Genomic DNA, 23919 nt, shown 5'->3' with positions numbered 1-23919 from the left:
TGGTTAGCAGTCTGAAGTCAAGCTGTAGAGATACAACAGTCCTAATATAGTGTCACTGTATATTATTACCTGTATTTTCCAGTAAAACACGGATGAACATGGGCAGATATATAGAGCATATCAATAAAAATCAAATATGAGATCAAAACAGTGCCGATCCTGACCTCCCTGGGGCCCTAAGCAAAATGACATGGTACATGAGAAGCGGGGGGCGCTGACGACAGTGACATGTCACATTAAAGAAAGTTGAGAAGCGGGGGTAGGGGGTGTTCTGCTGTCGGAAATGACATCTTACATTAAATTGAGAAGCAGGGGGTACTGACTTCTTACCTCTTCTCACATGCAGCCAGCGAGTTGAGAAGCGGGGTGAGGGGGCGAAAATGACTTCTCACCAGGCGGGGGCCTCTAGTAATTTGGGGGGCCTTGCATAGTGAGCCTATAGGGCGGATCGGCCCTGGATCAAAAGCATGGTACACATTTTAAGCAATGGTTTTATTCAGCAATGTAACTACATTGTTTTTGGTCCAGGGCAATTATACTGCAGCTGCAGGAGTCTCTAGTCCAACCTCCAGTTTCCGATACTATAATAGCTCTTCCAAAGGACACACAAACACAAGCATCATACTGAAATGTAAAGCTTGTCATACATGGAGCAATTTTCAGCCAGTTCAAGATGAATCTGGACAAAATTTGCTTAGTGGGATGCACATCATTCAAATAAAAAATTGAAGGAGCCAGGTGAAAAATTAACAGCTGAACATTGCCTGCATCCAATCAGATGCCAACACTATTGAGGTATTTTGACATTACGGTAGTCATAGTGGGAGATTCATACATCCGCGGTGTATAGCATTGATGAATTAATCTTGTATAGCCAGCTTAAAGTGGTTCTAAAGGCAGTATTTTTTTTTTTAAAAATGCACGTTTCCTCCACTCCCCTCTTATATTTACCCAAGTCCAATCTCGATCCAGTGATGTGCACCAGAGCAGAGGCTTTGTCTGCTCTCTCCCACCTCATTGGCTCAGGGAGACAGCAGCTGTTGTCAATCACAGGGGGATGTGGCAGAGTCCTGATTCCTCTCTGACAGGTGAAGCGCTTCACCCAATCACCACCAAAACACGCGTTTTGCAACGCTTTTCTTTCTCTTACAGACCGATTTTCCAATTACAGCTCTCTCGGGTGGCTGTCCCAGGCCAGAGCACCCTCTTGCTCCAGTCCTTCTTTTTTTACCCCACCTGCTGCTGATCAAATATGACAAAACCTGGCCCGGATTCCTCTTCGCCAAGATGGCCTGGAAAACCCGGACCAGATTTCCCAAATATAAAAGCATGTTAGGTGAAAGATACTATCCCTCAACCACCTTTCATTATGGCACATCATATAGACCTGTATAAGGAAGAGAAGGGACTCACATGCTGTCAACAACCTGTATCCTTGAGCCAAAAGGCACAGTTGGTGAGGTGTTGGTTCTCCAACTACTTACCAAAGGTGCCAGACTAGATGTTGGCAACTGAAGATGTCACCTCTTACTACAGGACTCAGAATTACAATGCGATACGAGGAACGCAAGTCGGAAACATAGCCACAAAAGTCATCTGCCTTGAGACCAAGTCCATCTAAAACATTGTTTTTTACTTTTTAAAAGAATGGTAAGAAATAGAAACTCTGCCAGGTTTTTGTTGCGGTTGCCCTAGTTAGAGATATTTCAGCTCACTTCCAGTATGCTCATTGGCACAGGCAGTAATAAGAAACTCTTTTTTGGGGACACAGCAGTAAAAACACTTTTTATGCAGTAATGTGGAAAATGGTTAAAGTAGATGCAGAGCCTAACAGAAGGACATTTTAGTTTTGTCAAAGCACTGTGTATCATCATAAATAATGAACGCTTTTCTTTTCAAATAAAATATGGTTTTCAGCCTTTTTTTTATCCTTGTTGTACAACTTGGTGCCACTAATCTCATCCAGCCCCTTCCTATCTATGTTTATCTAGTATGGAGCGCAGTACGGGGCGACTTCCTGTCTGCTGTCAGAATAAAGAAGAATCAGGCTTGCTCCTTACTCACAATGCCTCTTACTAAATACCTTGGAATGTCTACTTTCCAAAAAGGGGTCATTTGGGGGGTATTTCAACTGTCCTGACTTGTTAGGGTCTCAAGAAATGAGATAGGCCTTCAGTACATCAGATGTGATCAATTTTCAGATATTGGCACCATAGATTGTGGACTCTATAACTTTCACAAAGACCAAATAATTTACACTAATTTGGGTTATTTTTACCAAAGATATGTAGCAGTATAAATTTTGGCTAAAATTTATGAAGAAAAAATATCAATTTGCAACATTTTTATAACAGAAACAAAGAAAAATGCATTTTTTTTACCAAATTTTCAGTCTTTAATTTAATTATAGCGCAAAAAATAAAAAAAACAGTGTTGCTTAAATACCACCAAAATAAAGCTGTATTTGTGTGACAAAAAAAGGACAGAAATGTTGTGAGTACAGTATTGCAAGACTGAGTAATTGTCATTCAAATTGTATGATTACTGAAAGCTGAAAATTGGTCTGGTTAGAAGGGGATTTAAAGGTATTTTTTTTTTTTTTAAATAACAAGCATACCATACTTGCCTCCACTGTGCAGTTTGTTTTGCACAGAATGACCCTGATCCTCATCTTCTGGGGTCCCTTGGCTCCTCCCCGCAAGAGCTAAACCCCTTCTGGGAAGCGCTCTCCCAATGGGTTTAGCTTGGGGGCGCGCTTCCGTGTGATACAGTGGAGGCCATAGCCGCTGACTTTATCACTCGGCCCTGCCCCCTGGCGCGCCACGTCATTGATTTGATTGACAGCAGTGGGAGCCAATGGCTGCACTGCTATCAATCTCCAATGAAGAGCCACCTCAAGCTGGGGGAAACCATTGAAGGATCGCGCCCACGGAGTTTAGGTAAGTAAAACGGGGGGCCCCAAGAGTGCAAGGTGTTTTTTTTCACCTTCATGCATAGGATGCATTAAGGTGAAAAAACGTGAAGCTTTACAACCCCTTTAACCACTTAGTAACCGCCCTATAGCCAAAATACGGCTACAGGGCGGTTCCTTAACTCTAGGAGGGCGTCAATGTACGTCCTCCCAGAGAGTGAGTTGTGCGCGCCCGAGCAGGCGCGCACACGCGATCGCCGGTGCTCGCCGGGTCCACGGGACCCGCAGCAACAGCAGTCGCGGTAAGGAGCCAATGGAAGCGGCTCCTTACCACGTGATCGCGCCGTCCAATGACGGCGCGATCACAATTGTAAACAAACCCTGCGGCTGGGTCACGTGCAGGTCATCTCTCTCCTCTCCTCACACCGTTGCAGCGTGAGAGAAGAAGAGAGAGATTTTAGTGAATAAAAGTAAGTGCCAGCAGTACCCAGCAGTGCCCAGCAGTGCCCCATCTGTTCCCCATCTGTGCTCCAGCAGTGCCATCTGTACCCCAGGCAGTGCCATGTGTGCCCCAGGCAGTGCCATCTGTGCCCCACTAGTGCTATATGTGCCCCACTAGTGCCATCTGTGCCCCACCAGTGCCACCTGTCCTACACCAGTGCACACCAGTGCCACAACAGTGCCACAACACTGCCACATCAGTGCCACGACACTGCCACATCAGTGCCACCTGTGCCCATAAGTGCCACCTGTGCCCATAAGTGCCACCTCTGCCCATAAGTGCCAATCAGTGCCGCCTGTGCCCACGAGTGCCGCCTGTGCCCACGAGTGCCGCCTGTGCCCACGAGTGCCGCCTGTGCCCACGAGTGCCGCCTGTGCCACACCAGTGCCGCCTGTACCAAACCAGTGCCGTCTGTACCAAACCAGTGCCGCACCAGTGTCATCTGAGCCACACCAGTGCCACACCAGTGTCATCTGAGCCACATCAGTGCCGCCTGTGCCCATCAGTGCCACTTGTGCCCATCAGTGCCGCCTGTGCCCATCAGTGCCACCTGTGCCACACCAGTGCCGCCTGTACCAAACCAGTGCCGCCTGTACCGAACCAGTGCCGCACCAGTGTCATCTGAGCCACACCAGTGCCACACCAGTGTCATCTGAGCCATATCAGTGCCGCCTGTGCCCATCAGTGCCACCTGTGCCCATCAGTGCCGCCTGTGCCCATCAGTCCCACCTGTGCCACACCAGTGCCGCCTGTACCAAACCAGTGCCGCCTGTACCAAACCAGTGCCGCACCAGTGTCATCTGAGCCACACCAGTGCCACACCAGTGTCACCTGAGCCCCATCAGTGCCGCCTGTGCCCATCAGTGCCGCCTGTGCCCATCAGTGCCGCCTGTGCCCATCAGTGCCACCTGTGCCCATCAGTGCTCATCTGCACCCCACCAGTGCTGCCTGTGCCCCACCAGTGCCATCTGTGCCCCACCAGTGCCATCTGTGCCCCACCAGTGCCATCTGTGCCCACCAGTGCCACACCAGTTCCACCTGCACCACTGCAGTGACGCCTGTGCCCACCAGTGCCGCCTGCTAATCAGTGACCCCAGAGCCACAGCAGTGCAACCAGAACCACACCAGTGCCACATTTGCCCATCAGTTACACCTGCGCCACTGCAGTGCCACTAGTGCCCACCAGTGTTCTGCAGTCCAGCCTCACTAGCCACCAGTATGGCAATTTTTTTTTTTACCACCGAGCAGGCCTTCCAGAAACTATGGGCGTCTGATGACAGCTGCGAGGAGTCTCTGTCCGATTCCGATTCGGCCTATGAGCCCGTAACAGGAAGCGGGTCTGATACGGATTCAGAGGAGGAACCTGTGCCCGTTAAAAGAAGGCGTTCTGGCGTGGAGCAGCCTACTACTAGTGCAGTGCCGTCCACCTCACAAGCAGTGCCGTCCACCCCGCAAGCAGTACCGTCCACCCCGCAAGCAGTGCCGTCCACCCCGCAAGCAGTGCAACAAAGGTCAGGCACCAGTAGGGTGTCCTCTCTGCCCCAAAGGGATAGGGGCCATGCCAGCCTTCCCTATGGCCTTCAAAACCCCCTGTGGCTGCCTTCGAATTCTGGAGCATCAAGTATCCCCCCTTTCACCGCCCAACCAGGTGTACAGGTGAACACCGATAATTTTGACATGATTGATTTTTTTCATTTAGTTTTTACAGAAGAATTATTGTCATCTATTGTGGCCCAGTGCAACCTCTACGCTCAGCAATTTATTGTAAGCAACCCCGATTCCAGCTATGCCCGCCCCTTTGCGTGGAGAGACCTGACCGTAGAGGAGTTTAAAATATTCTTGGGCCTTACCTTCAATATGGGTCTCTCAAAAAAAAACAAAGGGTACTCCTATTGGTCTACCAAAGCCATCCACCACATGCCAGTCTTCTCATCCCGTATGCCCAGATCCCGATACTTTATTATTCTACGATTCCTCCACTATAATGACAACACCCAGTGCCCTCCCCGAAATGACCCTGCTTTTGACAAATTATTTAAAATTCGGCCACTTCTAAAAAAAAAATCTGAAAAATTCCCCCAGTTATATACCCCTCAACAAAATATATCCATAGATGAGTCCCTTGTGAAATTCCACGGCAGGCTGGGCATCAAACAATTCATCCCCAGCAAAAGGGCCCGATATGGGGTGAAGATGTACAAACTGTGTGACCGAGACACGGGATACATCTACTCCTTCATTGTATACGAAGGGAAGGACTCCCAACTACATCCCCCCGAATGCCACGAATACATCGGAACAAGTGGAAAAGTCGTCTGGGAGCTTATCTACCCGCTCCTTGGAAAGGGATACCACATTTACGTGGACAATTTTTATACCAGCTTGCCGCATGTGGTACAGTGAGAATAAACAGAAAGGGCTTCCCCCAAAAATTGTTGAATCAGAAGCTGAGACGAGGAGAGACGACGTCTTTACGGAACCAGGAGCTATTGGCTGTCAAGTGGAGGGACAGACGAGATGTTCACATGCTCACCACCATCCACAATGACACCTACGTGGAAGTCCCCAAAAGAAGCGGCCCAGTGCAGAAACCATCTTGTGTCTACGACTACAATTTATTTATGGGTGGCGTAGACTTCAATGACCAGATGATTGAACCCTATCTTCCCTCCCGAAAATCCCGTCATTGGTATAAAAAAGTGTCCATTTACTTTTTCAGTTTGGCCTTCTATAACTCTTATGTTATCTACAAAAAAGCAACACAGAATCCCGTTCCATATCTACTCTACCAAGAAGACGTTATCACCGCCCTTTTGTTCCCTGAAATGCCACCAGACATTCTTCGCACTGATTGCGTGAGCAGACTTCACGAACGGCACTTTCCTGACAAAACCCCCCCCCGTCGAACAGGTGCAGCCCGTCAGAAGAAATGCCGGGTGTGCGCCAGAGGAGGAGTCAGAAGAGACACAACAGTTTATTGTCCCGATTGTCCCTCCCAACCAGGCCTCTGTTTAGGTGCATGTTTCCGCCGTTGCCACACTACTGAAAATTATTAGGTAAACAAAATTCAAATTCCCTGTCATTTTCCTCCACACCCCTTATGCCACTGCACTCTACATACCTCTGCCTTCTCCGGAACCGACCCTGGACTGTTATACGACCACGATTTTGCCTAATGCTAAAAATACCTCTGCTTTCTCTGGAACTAACCCTGGCTTGTTATACGACCACGCTTCTGCCTAACGCTTAACTGTACCTACCTCTGCCTGCTCTGGAATTGAGCCTGGACTGTTTGACCACGTTTTTTGCCTGCCCCTTGGATTGATCTTTTACCCTGCTATGCTAGTGGGAACACAGGGGTCTCACACATGTGAGGGGCTCCAGAATAGTTTTTCTGGATGAAAAAACTAATTTTTTAGTTTTCTTATTCCCAGATTAGGGTCTGGTTGCCCGGAGGCTTCAAAAAGATTTGGGTGGGAGAAGCCTCTACCCCTGTCCCCATTCTTTCCTGGCCTTACTACCAGGACCAATATTTTGGCACTGCTGGCTATGTACCGACTATGAACAATATTCCTGCCTGCTGCCTGGACAATTCTATTCATTGTCACTGACCACGTCCCTGCCTGCTGCCTGGATCAGGGCTCTCCTCCTGTGGACAATTGCACTACTAAAAACACAGGTAATCCTTTTTTTTTGTACCCATTACTCAGCAGAATGTATTTTAGGGTGTAACTCTTGGTATGTACATGCTGTGTTAGAAATATGAAGGGCCTTCAAAAATGTGAAAGATTGTAAGGAAATTGGATGTGTAATTTGTGTCCCTACAACACCTGATGGTGCTTCTTGGATGTTGGGTCTCTATGTGGCCAGGCTGTGTAAAAGTCTCACACATGTGGTATCGCCATACTCAGGAAGAGCAGTAGAATATATTTTGGGGTGTAATTTTTGCTATGTACATGCTATGTGTTGGAAATATCCTATAAATGGACAACTTTGTGTAAAATAAATGCGTTTTCATTTTTTTTCCACATTTTCCAAAAACATCTGCAAAAAAATGAACTGTTCAAAAGACTCATTATGCCTCATAGATTATACGTTGGGGTGTTAGCTTTCCAAAATGGGGTCACTTTGTGGGCGTTTCCATTGTCCTGGTGCTCCAGGGCCTTCAAAAGTGTAATAGGTGGTTGAGAGATTAGATGTGTAATTCATGCTCCTAGAATGCTTGAAGTTGCTACTTCGGTGTTGGGCCTCTGTATGTGGCCACGCTGTGTAAAATTCTCACACATGTGGTATCGCCATACTCAGGAGGAGCAGCAGAATATATTTTGGGGTGTAATTTTTGCTATGTACATGCTATGTGTTGGAAATATCCTATAAATGGACAACTTTGTGTAAAAAAAATGCGTTTTCATTTTTTTTCCACATTTTCCAAAAACATCTGCAAAAAAATGAACTGTTAAAAAGACTCATTATGCCTCATAGATTATACGTTGGGGTGTTAGCTTTCCAAAATGGGGTCACTTTGTGGGCGTTTCCATTGTCCTGGTGCTCCAGGGCCTTCAAAAGTGTAATAGGTGGTTGAAAGATTAGATGTGTAATTTATGCTCCTAGAATGCTTGAAGTTGCTACTTCGGTGTTGGGCCTCTGTGTGTGGCTACGCTGTGTAAAAGTCTCACACATGTGGTATCGCCATACTCAGGAGGAGCAGCAGAATATATTTTGGGGTGTCATTTGTGGAATATACATGCCATGTGAGAGAAATAACCTGTTATAATGACAATATTGGTATGGAAAAAAAAAAAAAAATCTTAATTTTGCAAAGAATTGTGGGAACAAATGACAACTTCAAAAAACTAACTATGACTCTTACTAACTACCTTGGAATGTCTACTTTCCAAAAAGGGGTCATTTGGGGGGTATTTGTACTTTATTGGCTTGTTTGGGTCTCAAGAAATGAGAGAAGCTGTCAGTACTTCAGGTGTGATCAAATTGTTCAATTTTCAGAAATTGGCACCATAGCTTGTAGACCCTATAACTTTCACCCAGACTAAATAATATCCAATTTTTTTTTTTTTTTTTTACCAAAAATATGTAGCAGTATGCATTTTAGGCCAAATGTATGAGGAAAAATTACTTTTTTACAAAATGATATGATAGAAATGAAGAAAAATTCATTTTTTTACAAAATTTTCGTTCTTTTTTCATTAATAGCGAAAAAAAAAAACGCAGAGGTGATCAAATACCACCAAAAGAAAGCTCTATTTGTGGGAAAAAAAGGACACAAATTTCATTTGGTTACAGTGTTGTATGACTGAGTTATTGAAATGAGTGATAATAACTGCGCTGTGTGGGTATGGAGAGATAGGGCAAAAAAACAAAAACAAAAAAAAAAAAATAAACAGTGATCAAATAAGTCCCACCAAATGGGCGGGGTGAACTCTACAAGCAGTGTGCAATCTGAACTGTGAAGGTGGGTGATCTGAAAAAGGTTAACACTATGCAGCAAAATCCTTATAAGGAAATAAAATAAACATGGAAGTACAGTTATCAAAATAAATGTCCAAGATTGGTACTAAAGACCAAAGGTAAGTGATCCCAACACATAATAAAGGGTAAAAATCCAGTGAAATCAAGTGCAAATACAAATCTCGCATCCAAAAAGCATATATTTAAAGGTGCAGTCCTTGATAGCTGTGAGTAATAAGTGATGAGAAACCAGGAAATCCAATATTTCAGAGAAGAGCAAGCTTCGGTGCGCACACCTCTAGTGGTATGGAATGCTCACCTCAAGGCCATAGCACGGATAGCCTGGATACCACTCAGGGTGTACTCAAAGATCCAGCAGGATGAGGGCTAGATGTAGTCTCCACATTAAATGACCATATTGGAAGAAACAAGAAAAAGATATGGCGTAATACTGGAAGCAAGGGTCTAAAAAACGATCAATCACATGCACATGCACTCACATGGAGGCCGTGAGCAGTGGGCCTATCTCCTACGAACGGCGAGTTCGTGTGACCCAGTCTGAGATCTTGATTGTATGCTGATCCTCTCTCTTTGGCCTCCACCTAAACATCCACGGATACTGGCACTAAATGCTCAGCAGGTATAGATGGGCAAAGAGAGAAGAAGGCACATAGTACAGCTCCGCTTCAAAAGGTATTTAATATAAAAACATATAAAAAAACTCACATTTAAAATGTCAGAAATATCCAAACAAAACGAGCAGCGAGCTCATATCTCTCCCTTCAGAGTGTGTGAGGTCTAGTACTTCCTGTCCCTACTAGTGGCGTCATGTCACATGACTTCATCAGGGGAAGTGATGAAGTCATGTGACATGACGCCACTAGTAGGGACAGGAAGTACGAGTACCGCACTAAAAAAATCAAGACAGGCATACTGTAGCTACTATGCCATAATTTATGCTAAAATGTTGCTATGGAGGGTGAACCACCGCTTTAATAAAGTGTATGTGTATATTTATATCCATAGACAACGGGATTGTTGCTATGCTTGCAGTGTAGGTCAAGCCCCCTCCCTCCCCCGGGACACATCAGTAAAAACTTGACAGAGGCTCTAATCCTTTTCTACTCTATCCAAAACTAAAACAAATGTTTTAGGCAACACATAGACGTTACTTCCTCAGCATAAAAGGCTTTGTGATAGGAAGACATGATTATGGAATGTGTTGGTGATGTTGACCAGTACTCCTTTACCTGGAATTCATCACATGGCTCCTAGAATCATTATCACATTTTCTCTGATAGTTCTGGTGCATCCACTTTATGTTGCCTGTACATTATTAAGCGGATTCTGACCTAAACAGTAAATTGTATGTAATTGTCTGATTGCAATGAGTCCATGGCTTTTCCTTCATTATTTTGGTAATAGTTGTCTTATTGCATTAGTGTTGGCATTTTGCAGTGCATGTCCTGCAGATGGTGGATGAGCCAGTTTATTGCCAATATTATCCTAATCCACAAAGTGCATAACTTACAGTAATGTTCTAATTTATACTTTTTTTTTTCCCTGAGAAAGTTTTATTAGAAAGCATTTGATACAATAGGATGAGATAAATGGAATTCTTCAGTTAAAGTAATCCAGATTTCCAGACGTCTTAAAAATCTAGAATTAACCACATCTTTATTCTGATGCGACTGTGCCCTGGGTTTAAATATTTTCCTCAATGAAAAGTAAACACATTTAAATCAATATCTGGCATATCGAAAATTATGTCTAGAAGAACAGATGGAGAGAGGCGATAGTTGGACTGTTTTGTTCATCTAGTTATTTTATGTGATGATGTGTTTTCTATAGTTCTTTCCTTTTTTTTTTAATCTGGTATTAATAGATTAAGACTATAAAACAGCCATTCTCACCCTGGATCCATGGAACCCTAGGGTTCCTCTAGTGCGGGGGTCGGCGACCCGTCGATCCCGATTTAGCTGTTGACCGCAAACAGGTGACGGGTAGATCGAGCCCCCCGCGGTTTCGACCCACGGTCAGACTCAAGACTTCCCCTCCAAGCAGAGCCACACACAGAAGCAGCTACCTGAGCGGCTCGGTTACACTATCTACACCAGCTCCTGCGATCCTCCCCTTACATCCATCCATTTTCTAGGGTCACATACAGGTGCTCAGGATAGATGCAAGGACTGGACTACAGAGAAAGCAGAGCATTAGAACAGACAAGTAAGCTACTACACAGGCTTGTATTAGGGAAATAAAACAGGATAATTAATAAAAAAAAGATGCATTATACTGCAGGAGCAGATGAAAGGGGGACGCTGTCTGAAATCTGCACTGTGTAGTCCTGCCCTGTGAACTCTGCTCTGTGTAGTCCTGCCCTGTGAACTATGCACTGTGTTGTCCTGCCCCGTGAACTCTGCACTGTGTTGTCCTGCCCTGTGAACTCTGCACTGTGTTGTCCTGCCCTGTGAACTCTGCTCTGTTTGGTTTTGCCCTGTGAACTCTGTACTGTGTAGTCCTGTGCTGTAAACTCTGCACTGTGTAGTCCTGCCCTGTGAACTCTGCACTGTGTAGTCCTGCCCTGTGAACTCTGCACTGTGTAGTCCTGCCCTTTGAACTCTGCACTGTGTAGTCCTGCCCTGTGAACTCTGCTCTGTGTAGTCCTGCCCTGTGAACTCTGCACTGTGTTGTCCTGCCCTGTGAACTCTGCTCTGTGTAGTCCTGCCCTGTGAACTCTGCTGAATGAATGAATGAATGAAAACTTATATAGCGCGGCACATGCGAACTTAATCGCCTCTGGGCGCTTGTTGTTCCTGACTCCTTTGGTATCAAAAGAGATGCGTTTTGATCTTTCTCCTGAATGCTAAGTGATTCTCCTCCAACCGAATGCTGGTTGGTAAAGCGTTCCATAGTCTAGGCCCTTGGACCGCAAATCTCCTTTCTCCTTTGGATTTGTAGTTGGCTTTCGGTATCTGAAGAAGATTTTGATTGGTGGATCGCAAAACGCGATTGGGATTATGAGCTTTTATTTTTTCGCATAGATAATGGGGAGCATTCCCATAGATACATCTATGCGTTAGACAGAGTGCTTTAAAAGCAATCTTGTCTTTTACTGGCAACCAATGAAGGGTTCTCAGTGAAGGTGAGATTGATTCCCAGGGTTTTTTCCCAGTCACGAGTCTGGCGGCCGTATTTTGAACAACTTGCAGACGAGCGATTTGGTACTTGGGGAGTCCGAGGTAAAGGGCATTTGCATAGTCCAGTCTGGAGTTTACAATTGCTCCCACCACGACTGCCATGTCTTCTTTGGGAATGAAAGGAGTAAGTCTGCGTAGTAGGCGAAGCAGATGGTGGGATCCGCTGACTACTGACCCTATTTGTGCATCCATTGTCATGTAGGAGTCGAAGATGACCCCGAGACTTTTGACTTTGGCGCTAGGGGTGATGATTTTGCCCAGAATGGGCGGGGGGGTCCAAGTTGTTGCAGGTTGTTTCATACGTTTGGCGTGAAACTGGAGAAGTTCTGTTTTCTGTTTTCGCTCCGTTGAGTTTAAGATAACTATTTGTCATCCAGTTCTCTATCAAAGAGAGGCATGTCTCTAGATTGAGGTGATGATCCTTTTTATTGCAAATGCGGAAATATAGTTGCGTGTCGTCTACTCTGTGTTGTCCTGCCCTGTGAACTATGCTCTGTGTAGTCCTGCCCTGTGAACTCTGCTCTGTGTAGTCCTGTCCTGTGTACTCTGCTCTGTGTGGTTTTGCCCTGTGAACTCTGCACTGTGTAGTCCTGCCCTGTGAACTCTGCTCTGTGTAGTCCTGCCCTGTGAACTCTGCTCTGTGTAGTCCTGCCCTGTGAACTCTGCTCTGTGTAGTCCTGTCCTGTGAACTCTGCTCTGTGTGGTTTTGCCCTGTGAACTCTGCACTGTGTAGTCCTGCCCTGTGAACTCTGCTCTGTGTGGTTTTGCCCTGTGAACTCTGTACTGTGTAGTCCTGCTCTGTGAACTCTGCTCTGTGTAGTCCTGCCCTGTGAACTCTGCACTGTGTTGTCCTGCCCTGTGAACTCTGCTCTGTGTGGTTTTGCCCCGTGAACTCTGTACTGTGTAGTATTGTCCTGTAAACTCTGCACTGTGTAGTCCTGCCCTGTGAACTCTGTACTGTGTAGTCCTGTCCTGTGAACTCTGCATTGAACTGTGAACTCTGCACTATGTTTGGCCTTGCTAGGTTAGCTTCTTTAAGACTCCCGTTCATACTTGATTGATGCTACTGTGCCAATGTATATTAGCACGTATTTTGGAGTGGCACCATTCACTTGAGTGGGCCTCCCTCTGCTTAAAAAATCTGCTAAAAAGAAATGTACCACATTTTGGACCCGAGCCAAGAGCATTTTGTGTTGCATATTTTGTCACATGGAAAACGCAAAAAACGCATGGCTGCTGATCGACAACTTTGAAAGAAACAAACAGTATTTTTTACTTTTTGCTATAATAAATATCTCCCCAAAAAATGTAAAAAAACTAATTTCTTCATCAGTTTAAGCCAATATATAGTCTTCTACATATATTTGGTAATTTTTTTGCAATAAGAGTACATTGATCACTCAGCTACCAGCCGCCGTCAATTGATGGCGGCACAGTAGCTCAATTGTTCTGACAGGATGTCATATGACGTCCTCGTCTTTTAAAGCCGCTAGGGGGACTAGGAACACGATGCGCGTGCCCAGTAACTGAGCAGGACCGTGGATCTCTGTGTGTAATCTACGTCCTGTCAGGGAGAGGAGACCGATGCTGTGTCCCTTGTACATAGGGACACAGATCGGTCACCTCCCCAGTCAGTCCCCTCCCCCTACAGTTAGAATCTCACTAGGCTACACATTTAACCCCTTCCTCGCCCCCTAGTGTTAACCCCTTCCCTGCCAGTCACATTTATACAGTTATCAGTGCATATTTATAGCACTGTTCACTGTATAAATGTGAATGGTCCCAAAAATGTGTCAAAAGTGTCCGATGTGTCCGCTATATTGTTGCAGTCCCAATAAAAATCGCAGATCGCCGCCATTCCTAGTAAAAAAAATAATAATAAAAAAAAAAAATCACCCTATTTTGGAGGCGCTATAACTTTTGCGCAAATCAGTCACTATACGCTTATGGCATTTTTTTTTTATTTTTACCAAAAATATGTAGAAGAATACGTATCGGCCTAAACTGAGAAAATTATATGTATATATATTTTTTTAAACGGGATATTTATTATAGCAAAAAGTAAAAAATTTTGGCCCAGATTCAAGAAGCACTTGCGCGGGAACAAGTGTGATTTGCGCCGCGCAAGTACTGATTTGCTCCTATGCAAATTTGCGGCTGATTCTGTAAACCAGTTAAGCCTGAAATGCGGCCATTTTCCCGCGCACGCAGCCTAGCTGTTCCTGCGCAATTTTCGCGCAATTTTGCGCGGGGTGTAAGTTGCGCCTTCATGGAATTCCCTCAGCGAATATGCAAATTAGGTACTGCCGATGATTCAGAAACATGCGCGTGTGATGCGCATCTTGCGCTGGAAGCGCGCAAGCTTTTTTCCCTGGGCAAACTTGCTCCTGTTAAAAGCAGGGGCAAGTTAGCAAAAGATGGCCAAATGTCATCTGAAGGAGCGCGCAACTTCAGCAGCACCTAGACAGACGATCTGAACAAGCAGAGCACCCACATTTTCGGGACCTCACATCTGTGCACCAACATGCCAGGGGCAGCTATGGTTCTTGATATTCTATTGACTGAGCCGACTCGTAGGAGGGCACGGGAGAGGATTTACAGAGGGCGCTACAACCTTTTTGAGATGAGTGATAATGAGGTGTATCGCATGTTTCGCTTCAGCCCTGAAGTCATCCTTGAGTTGGTAACAATCCTGCAGGATGACATCAGCAGCCCGACCCATCGGGGACAGGCAGTGCAGCCACTGGTGAAGGTAGTGGCAACCCTTCATTTTTTGGCAACTGGCTCATTTCAGCGCACAGGTGGAGTGGTGGCGGGGATGTCCCAATCCAGCATGAGCAGGTGTGTGCACCAAGTGATCCCTGCAATACTCAGACGCATGGGCACACAATTTATCAAACCAACCACGGCTGACGTGCGGCAGAAGGCAATCAGTGATTTTTATCTATTAGCCAGATTTCCACGCACTGTGGGTGCAATAGATTGTACCCATGTGGCACTACGCCCCCCCCCCCGGCTCCTCGAGCATATCTACTGCAACAGGAAACATTGGCATTCGATAAATGTGCAGATGATTGTGGATGCACATGGCCCCTATATGGCGGGTCTGCAGGGCCTGCTCCTCCAGAAGACCGTCACGGAGGCTGGAGGGTATATGCCTCGTTTTGGACAGAGCCTTCCTGGGAGGAGAGGCTCGGCCACGGACAGAGGGAGAAGGGGAGGGGTCCACAAGGGAGGGGCTTGCCCTGGAGGGGCTTGCCCTGGAGGGGGATGACGTGCTGGGCGGGGGGGTGGTGGGTTGCACAGGGATGGTGGTATCCTCCTGAAGGGGGCCAGAGTCCTCCTGGATGAGGAAAAAGGAATCCTCCTCCAAAACCACTTGCTCCTCCATACTTGGCCCCGGTATGATCTCCTCCTGGACCAGCATAGCCAGAATGTCCATGGGGCCTGACTGGACCCCTGGCTCTGGTCTGGATGGGCTGGGTCGAGCTGCAGCCGAAGACGGCCCAGCTTCTTCTTCCTCATCACCACCTGTGGATGACACCAAAACGACATATTTTGCTGGTGCAACACACTTCTCATATGTTCACTTGTACCCCCTCCCATGATGCACAGCAGATATGAAAGAAAAATAATACTTACATCTTCACTTCTACCCACAAATATGTTCACTTGTACCCCCTCCCATGATGCACAGCAGATATGAAAGAAAAATAATACTTACATCTTCACTTCTACCCACAAATATGTTCACTTGTACCCCCTCCCATGATGCACAGCAGATATGAAAGAAAAATAATACTTACATCTTCACTTCTACCCACAAATATGTTCACTTGTACCCCCTCCCATGATGCACAGCAGATATGAAAGAAAAATAATACTTACATCTTCACTTCTACCCACAAATATGTTCACTTGTACCCCCTCCCATGATGCACAGCAGATATGAAAGAAAAATAACTTACCAGTCCCCAAGTTCCCAACAGTGGAGTCGTACCCTTCAAGTCCCTCCACCTGCTCCTGCACGAATGTTTGTGCAATAAGCTGCTCCTCCTGATTGAGCCGGATCATACATCGCGGACCACCTCCCGTGCCACCGGTATGCTTCCTGATAAGAGCCAGTTTTTCACGGACCCTGCGCCTCATATCATTTAATTTCTTCTGGATGTCATCCCAGGTACGCACTTCATTACCCAGGGCATTGATGTCCAGGGCAATGGCTTCATATATAGCCCTCCTTTGGGCAATGGTGGTGTTTGCCCGCTGGGCACCATATAGGACTTCCTTATGCTGCTGGAGTGCAGCAATCAGGATGTCCATCTCCGCAGCCACATAGTTGGCCTTCCTTTTTTTGGTCCCTTTGGGAGGTGCCATGTCTTGCAAAAGGGCTGAATTTCCTTGCTCAGGGGGGGTAGGAAAAAGCAGGATGAAATTCAGCAAAGAACCTGCGTAAGTCTGCTCCTATTTATTTGCTCAGTGCAAGCAGCTGAGCAGGATTTGCCCTGAAATTATGCTAGCAAACCTCTGCTGAGCCGAAAATTCCTCATTTACATAGGGGCACACCCACTTTGACTTGCACGGCCTTGCGCCCTCAGCTTTGCCTTAAACAGGAGCAAATTAAATGAACAAACGATTCCTGAATCAGGTGGCAATTTGGCAAAATTGCTCCAGCGCAGAGAAATTCAGCTGAGCGGCTCAGGTGTAAGTAATGGGCAAATCTACCTGAATCTGGGCCATTGTGTTTTTTTTTTAAATTTAAGCTCTTTTTTTGTTTGTTTATAGCACAAAAAATAAAAACCGCACAGGTGATCAAATACCACCAAAAGAAAGCTCTATTTGTGGGAAAAAAGGAAGTCAATTTTGTTTGGGAGCCACGTCGCACGTCCGCGCAATTGTCAGTTAAAACGACGCAGTGCCGGAAGCTGAAATTTCGCCTGGGCAGGAAGGGGGTATATGTGCCCAGTAAGCAAGTGGTTAATTGGTTTGCACAAAAGTTTTAGCGAAAATAGGGGATAGATTTATGACCTTTTTATTATTTTTTTATTTTTTTTACTAGTAATGGCCGTGATCTGCGATTTAATTTTTTTTTAGCTGAACTGCAACGGCGGCGGACAGATTGGACACTTTTTACACGTTTTTGGGACCATTGACATTTATACAGCGATCAGAGCTAAAAATAGCCACTGATTACTGTATAAATTACATTGGCAGGAAGGGGTTAACACTAGGGGGGATCAAGGAGTTAAGTGTTCCCAGAGGCGATTAAGTTCGCATGTGTTGCGCTATATAAGTTTTCATTCATTCATTCATTCATTCATTCCCTAGGGAGGTGTTTCTAATATTGGGGGGAGTGTACTGACTGGAGGAGGAGAGAGATCGCTGTTCCTGATCACTAGGAACAGCAGATCGCTACTCCCCTGTCAAAACAGGGATATCTGTCTGTTTACATCCCTGTTCTGAGGAACGATCGCGGGTCAATGGCAGAAATCACGGCCGCTGGCCATGCGCATCGGCTTCGGCGTTGCATCACGGACACACGGGCGCCCCCTATCACTCTTAAAGCGGCCAACGTACACCTAAGGCTCTCTGTGCAGCGGTGCCAACCGGCTGCAGTATAATGACGGTGAATGGTTGTCAACGGTTAAAGCAATATTAAAGTCTTTTTTTTTTCATTTAAAATTAACAAACATGTTATACTTACCTGCTCTGTCCAGTGGATTTGCACAGAGCAGCCCATATCCTCCTCTTCTGGGGTCCCCGCTGGTGCTCTTGGCTACTCCTCCCCACCGAGTGCACCCACAGCAAGCCGCTTGCTATGGGGGCACCTGAGCCGAGCCGCGGCTCTGTGTATTCATTTAGACATGGAGCTGCGGCATGGCTCAGCCCAGCCCCATCTCTCTCCTCCTTGGTTTACTGACTTTGATTGGCAGCAGCGGGAGCCAATGGCACATCTGTCTGTAGTGTTTACTTATCTCTCTCTAATGATCTAAGTACCGTGTCTTTCTGCTGCTCTGTTCCTCTGTTATCAGCATGAAAACTTCTGACAAGTTCTCCGACACAGGAGATAAAAGCAGATAGAAATTTGTGTCGGGAGGGTGTTATAAATAGATTAGCAGAGAGATGGTCTATTCACAGCACAGCACTGCAAGTATCTTCATTCCTCTGCCTTTGTGGAGGGGGGGGGGTGCCTTTCCTCCAATCAGCTCTCACACAGTGTAAGCCCAGACTCTCCTCCCACTGCTGATACAGGAAGAAAAAATTCTAACAGGACGTGCACTTTCTAAAGAATATATAAAGCTGAAAACGGAATATATAGATGTCAAATTTATGTAGGGAGATTTGTTTAATTTCTTTTTATCATCCGAGGCTGTACAATTCACTGGTTATATGTGAGGGTTTACATTCACTTTAATGTTGTGTAATACATTTTATTGGTACATAATAAAGTTGTTTATGGTACTCAGTTTTTCTTCTATATGTTCACACAAAGCCCATGACTACATATTCTGTTCATAGTTGTAAGTGGTCAGAAATAGGATGAAAAAATTGTTAATAACATTATATTTGGTGATCTAAAAAGTTTTGCTAAAATCCGTCAGTTTTTACTTTTTGCCTATTTTCCCTTTTCTATCAAATGTATAGTTTGGAAGAATGTAATCTAATTAGGGCCGAAACAACTAATCGATTAATCGACAACTAATCGATTATGAAATTAATCGATTACAATTTTCATAATCGATTAATCGGCCAGTAACATAATGGGGTTAAAAAAAAAATAGCCCTTTTATAGTACAAAAAAGCAAATCGCTACTGTAATTATTACTTTTTCTGTCCCACAGTAGCGATTATTTGCTCTTTTTGTACTTATTTTTGTTTTTTTAACCCCATTATGTTACTAAACATCTCAGGCCTGGGTTCACACCTCTGTTTTCTGGTGCTTTTTGCAGAAACACACTACAGTTCATTTACATGTTTTCCTATGGGACACGTTCACATCCATGATTTTTTTTCAAATGCTGCGTATTTGGAAAGGGCAAGGAGTTTTTAACGCAAAACGGTGCTATTTTGTTTGTTTTTTTGGTTCAATATACTTCAATGGAGAAGTGTTTTGTAATCAACAAATTGGGCCAAAAAATTTAAAAAATGCTAATTTTTTTTTTAAGGCTATTATTCGATTAATCGAAACAATAATCGTCCAACTAATCGATTATGAAAATAATCGTTAGTTGCAGCCCTAAATCTAATTTCTTCTGAAATCTCTCCAGATACGTCATCTTTCTCTATTGCCTTTCTTAACTTTCACTTTCTCAGACTTTTCACCTCTTTGGAGAGATGATTAAATCTTTTCAGCACTTATGAACTATAGTCAGATTACTAGTAATAGTTTTTTTTCCAGCCATCTGTGTTGTAAATCTATTGCCTGTAGACTGATCTGTATTTTACGGTGTAAAAGGTAGCATGGGGAGTAAGAAACTGTGATTGTATGACAGCAGAGGAAGCTACGTGGTGAGGAACACATTCTTCATTATTGGTGAGGAGCGGAGAGACACTTTCAGATGAGCATTGTGTTACCCTATATCACACTGCGGTTTTACAATAAATAGTCCATTGTGAATTGTGGTTTATGTTAAAAAATCCATTTGGAAAGGAGCGAAGTTCAAAGTGGTCTCAAAAGAATTTGGCAAGGACCGTATGTTAGCTCCTTCTGTCATCAGTACTGCCCGCAGCTGAGATTTCTACTTCAAATAACATGGCTGTAAAGTGACACAAAGCGATATCAACATTCTCTAAAAAATAATCCATCCACATCCACTACCTGTAATGTTTTCTTTTCCCCCCCAGAAACGATTTCCTACTGTATTTTTTTTCCTTCTTGTAACATCTATCACAAGCTCTCAAACCTCTTCTTTTCCATCTAACTAGGGGGGAGAACAATGGGACTTTATATGAAGCATAAGAGGTAAATGGTCACAAATATGGCTGGCTAGTAAAACTGGTAATATGCAAACTGCTATATAATAGTAAATTGTAAACAAGGAATCATTTTATTTAACCACTTCAGGCCCGGAAGAATTTAACCCCCATTCTGACCAGAGCACTTTTTGCGATTTGGCACTGTGTCGATTCAGCTGACAATTGCGTGGTCGTGCGACGTTGCACCTAAACAAAATTGACGTCCTTTTTTTCCAACAAATAGAGCTTTGGTGGTATTTGATCACCTCTGCGTTTTTTATTTTTTGCACTATAAACAAAAAAAGAGCGTAAATTTTGAAGAAAAAGCTAAATTTTTGTTACTTTTTGCTATAATAAATATCCCTAAAAAATGGGGATACGAGTGACCGGACAGTGATCGCTGCTCCCGATGACAGGAAGAAGTAGATCACTGTCCTGTCTCTAGGCAGAACAGGGAAATGCCTTGTTTACATAGGTATCTCCCCATTCTGCAGCTCTGTGACTTAATTGCGGGACACCGGCAGACATCGAGTCCGCTGGTCCCGTGGGCACGCCCGCACGGCGGCAAATTCAAAGGGACGTACAGGTACGTCCCTTTGCGCAGCTGTGCCATTCTGCCGACGTAAATGTACAGGGGGCGGTCGGCAAGCAGATAAAGATAAAATATTTGTTCCATACAGTAATACATACAAGTATAATAGCATATTAAAATAGTAGTGCATAGTATTGCCAGACTCATTATTCCATATGAATAACAAGAATGTAAAACATTACTAATTATTCCTAGATGGTAACAACGTGAGTAGCATCCAATTTCTTGGTTCGTTTCTTGGAATATCTCCACTCATTAGGAGCTGATGCAATATGGGTATCTAAAGATGTAAATAGATAGTGTAAATTGTATATAAACACTATGGCCCGGATTCAGATAGGAGTTACGACAGCGTATCTCCGGATACACCGTCGTAACTCTGAGTGTGCAGGGTCGTATCTGTGCGCCTGATTCGTAGAATCAGTTACGCATAGATTTCCCTAAGATCCGACTGGCGTAAGTCTCTTACACCGTCGTATCTTAGGCTGCATATTTACGCTGGCCGCTAGGTGGCGCTTCCGTAGATTTACGCGAGGAATATGCAAATTAGGTAGATACGCCGATTCAGAAACGTACGTCCGCCTGGCGCATTTTTTTACTTCGTTTACGTTTGTCTTTTTCCGGCGTAAAGTTACCCCTGCTATATGAGGCGTATCCTATGTTAAGTATGGACGTCGGGCCAGCGTCGAATTTTCCGTCGATTACGTCATTTGCGTAAGTCGTTTGCGAATAGGGCTGGGCGTAATTTACGTTCACGTCGAAAGCATTGGCTTTTTACGGGTTAATTTGGAGCATGCGCACTGGGAAACGTACACGGACGGCACATGCGCCGTTAGCCAAAAACTTCATTTACGTGGGGTCAGCCTTCATTACCATACAACACGCCCACTGCATGGAGAATTTGAATTCCGCGGGCTTACGCCGGACCACATACGCTACGCCGCCTTAACTTAGGGCGCAAGTTCTTTCTGAATACGAAACTTGCGCCCTAAGTTACGGCGGCGTAGCGTATCTGAGATACGTTACGCCCGCCGATAGATACGCAATTGTATCTGAATCCGGGCCTCTGTCTCAGCATGGGATAGGAGTATACAATAGAGGGTAGTGGAAAAGAACCCAACCTGGCTAGGGATCAAGTAGGAGTCTAGATGTGAATCATCAGTATTTTATCTTTATATAAAATGATTTCTTGTTTACAATTTACTATTATATAGCAGTTTGCAAATTACCAGTTACTAGCCAGCCATATTTGTACCCATTTACGTCGTATGCTTCATATAAAGTCCCATTGTTCTCCCCCCTAGTTAGTCGTGCAATTTAGGGATGGAGGCTATGAACTTTCATTTTTTATATTTATAATTTTTTTAAGTCCCACGTGTTTTTATCCTTTATCTCTTCTTTTCCCTGTCACTTCTGTTTGTTTGCCATGTGTACCTTAGTTGTGGTCATGTGCACTACTCTATGTACACTTAAAATCCCATAGTACACAGTCTATAGTCCATCCCAGGAGTGAGCAAGAGAGGGTGGCTACGTTCCTCCATACAGCTGAAGCATAGGGGACAAATGTAGCTACTTTCTAACAGGCAGTCAGATCACAACCACAAAAGAAAGGACTTTGAAAGGTTTGGAGGAGGCTGAGAGCAATACAAGAGACTTTTCAGTTCGTTCAGTGGTTGCAAACCCTTACATATACCCAGTGACTGGCCTTCGGTGATACACAGAGATGAACAAATCCTCCTACATACATACATAGAACATGTTTATCTGCAGTCTTCTCTTCTCTACATCCATTCAAAGTCCATAATTTTTAAAGCTTGCTTGAGCTGTCAGAAAAAAGAAAGGGGTCGGAGAGCTAAAGTTACAATTTGCAGAGTTTAGTGAGTAGAGCTCTGAGAGATGATTGGAGGGATAGGAACACCCCCCTTCACACAAAACACAGGAGCAGAGCTGAGTGTGCTGGAGCGCCCCCCGCCCCGCCCGGGCACCATATTTATTTTGGTGTCTGGAAAAACTGTCAGAAGTGATTTATGCTGATAGAGGAATGAAGTAGCAGACAGAAATGACACTCAGTGCTTAGATCTGAGACATGTAAACACTATAGAGGCATATGCTATGTTCATATTTTATGTCTGAGGTTTACAACCACTTTAAGAATACATACCTGAATGTTGGACCAGTATACTATAATGTTTAACCACTTGACCTCCGAAGACTTACTCTCCTTCATGACCAGACCATTTTTTGTGATATGAATGAATGAATGAATGAATGACTTGTATAGCGCAACGCATGCGAACTGAATCGCCTCTGGGCGCTTTTTCCAGCCAGTATCTGCTTGGCTGGTGCGGTCATTATTACCCCGTAGGATCATGACACGCTAGGGACACACAGTCATACACACATATATACATCTATACTGGGCCAATTTGGACGAGATACAATTTACCTACCAGCATGTCTTTGGAGTGTGGGAGGAAACCGGAGTACCCGGAGGAAACCCACGCAGACACAGGGAGAACATGCAAACTCCAAGCAGATGGTGTCGTGGTCGGGATTCGAACCAGCGAACCTTTTGCTGCTAGGCGAAAGTGCTACTCACTGCACCACTGTGCTGCCCTACAGCACTGCATTACTTTTACTGACAAATGCGCGGTCATGCAATGCTGTCTCCAAATAAAATTGATGTAATTTTGTTTCCCACAAATAGAGCTTTCTTATTCAAACACCATGGCTGCAGAGACACAGCTGTCTGGTGAAATCTGATAGGTGCACAGAAACGGGTGCACATCCTCGAATGCACTTTGCCTGTATTCGGGGGCAGCACACCTGTCAGATTTTGACTGATGGCTGCATCCTTGCAGTCGCTGTGTCTGAACTTCCTTCACTAGATTGCCTGCATGCAGCTCAAGTGTTTTTGAGCGTTTTTTGAAGCAGAATTGTACGTTTTTTCAGCTTTTGTCAGACGTTTTTCAACTAAAAGATGTGTAGTGCTGCTGAAAAAGGGGAAGAGAGCTGCTGTTTGAGTAGAAAACGCATGACAAGAGCTCATGTCGCATTTTTTAGGCATTTCCATGGAAGTCTATAGGGACAAAAACGATCAATTCTGCCTAAAATGTAGCTCATGTACTTCTTTGAGTGACAAGCGTTTTGCTACAAGTGACAGGGCACTCAGATCTCAACAAGGGCGATCGAAAACAATAGGTTTGTGCTTCTTGAGTGTTTTTGAGATTCAAGCTACAAAACGCTCAAGTGTGAGCGATGGCCTTATTAAATTAGACACTCCCCTTCCCTC

At 44.7% G+C, this 23919-nt stretch overlaps 1 protein-coding gene across 1 annotated transcript in view; it reads left to right on the top strand.

Moving 5' to 3' along the window:
- GALK2 (galactokinase 2) overlaps positions 1–23919 on the top strand; it is a 221623-nt gene that overhangs the window by 28137 nt on the left and 169567 nt on the right. The gene's annotated exons all lie outside the window — the stretch shown is intronic.

The sequence above is a fragment of the Rana temporaria genome, chromosome 3 (genome assembly GCF_905171775.1).
Source record: "Rana temporaria chromosome 3, aRanTem1.1, whole genome shotgun sequence".
Lineage (NCBI taxonomy): Eukaryota > Metazoa > Chordata > Amphibia > Anura > Ranidae > Rana > Rana temporaria.
This window is presented reverse-complemented; position numbering and strand designations above follow the sequence as displayed.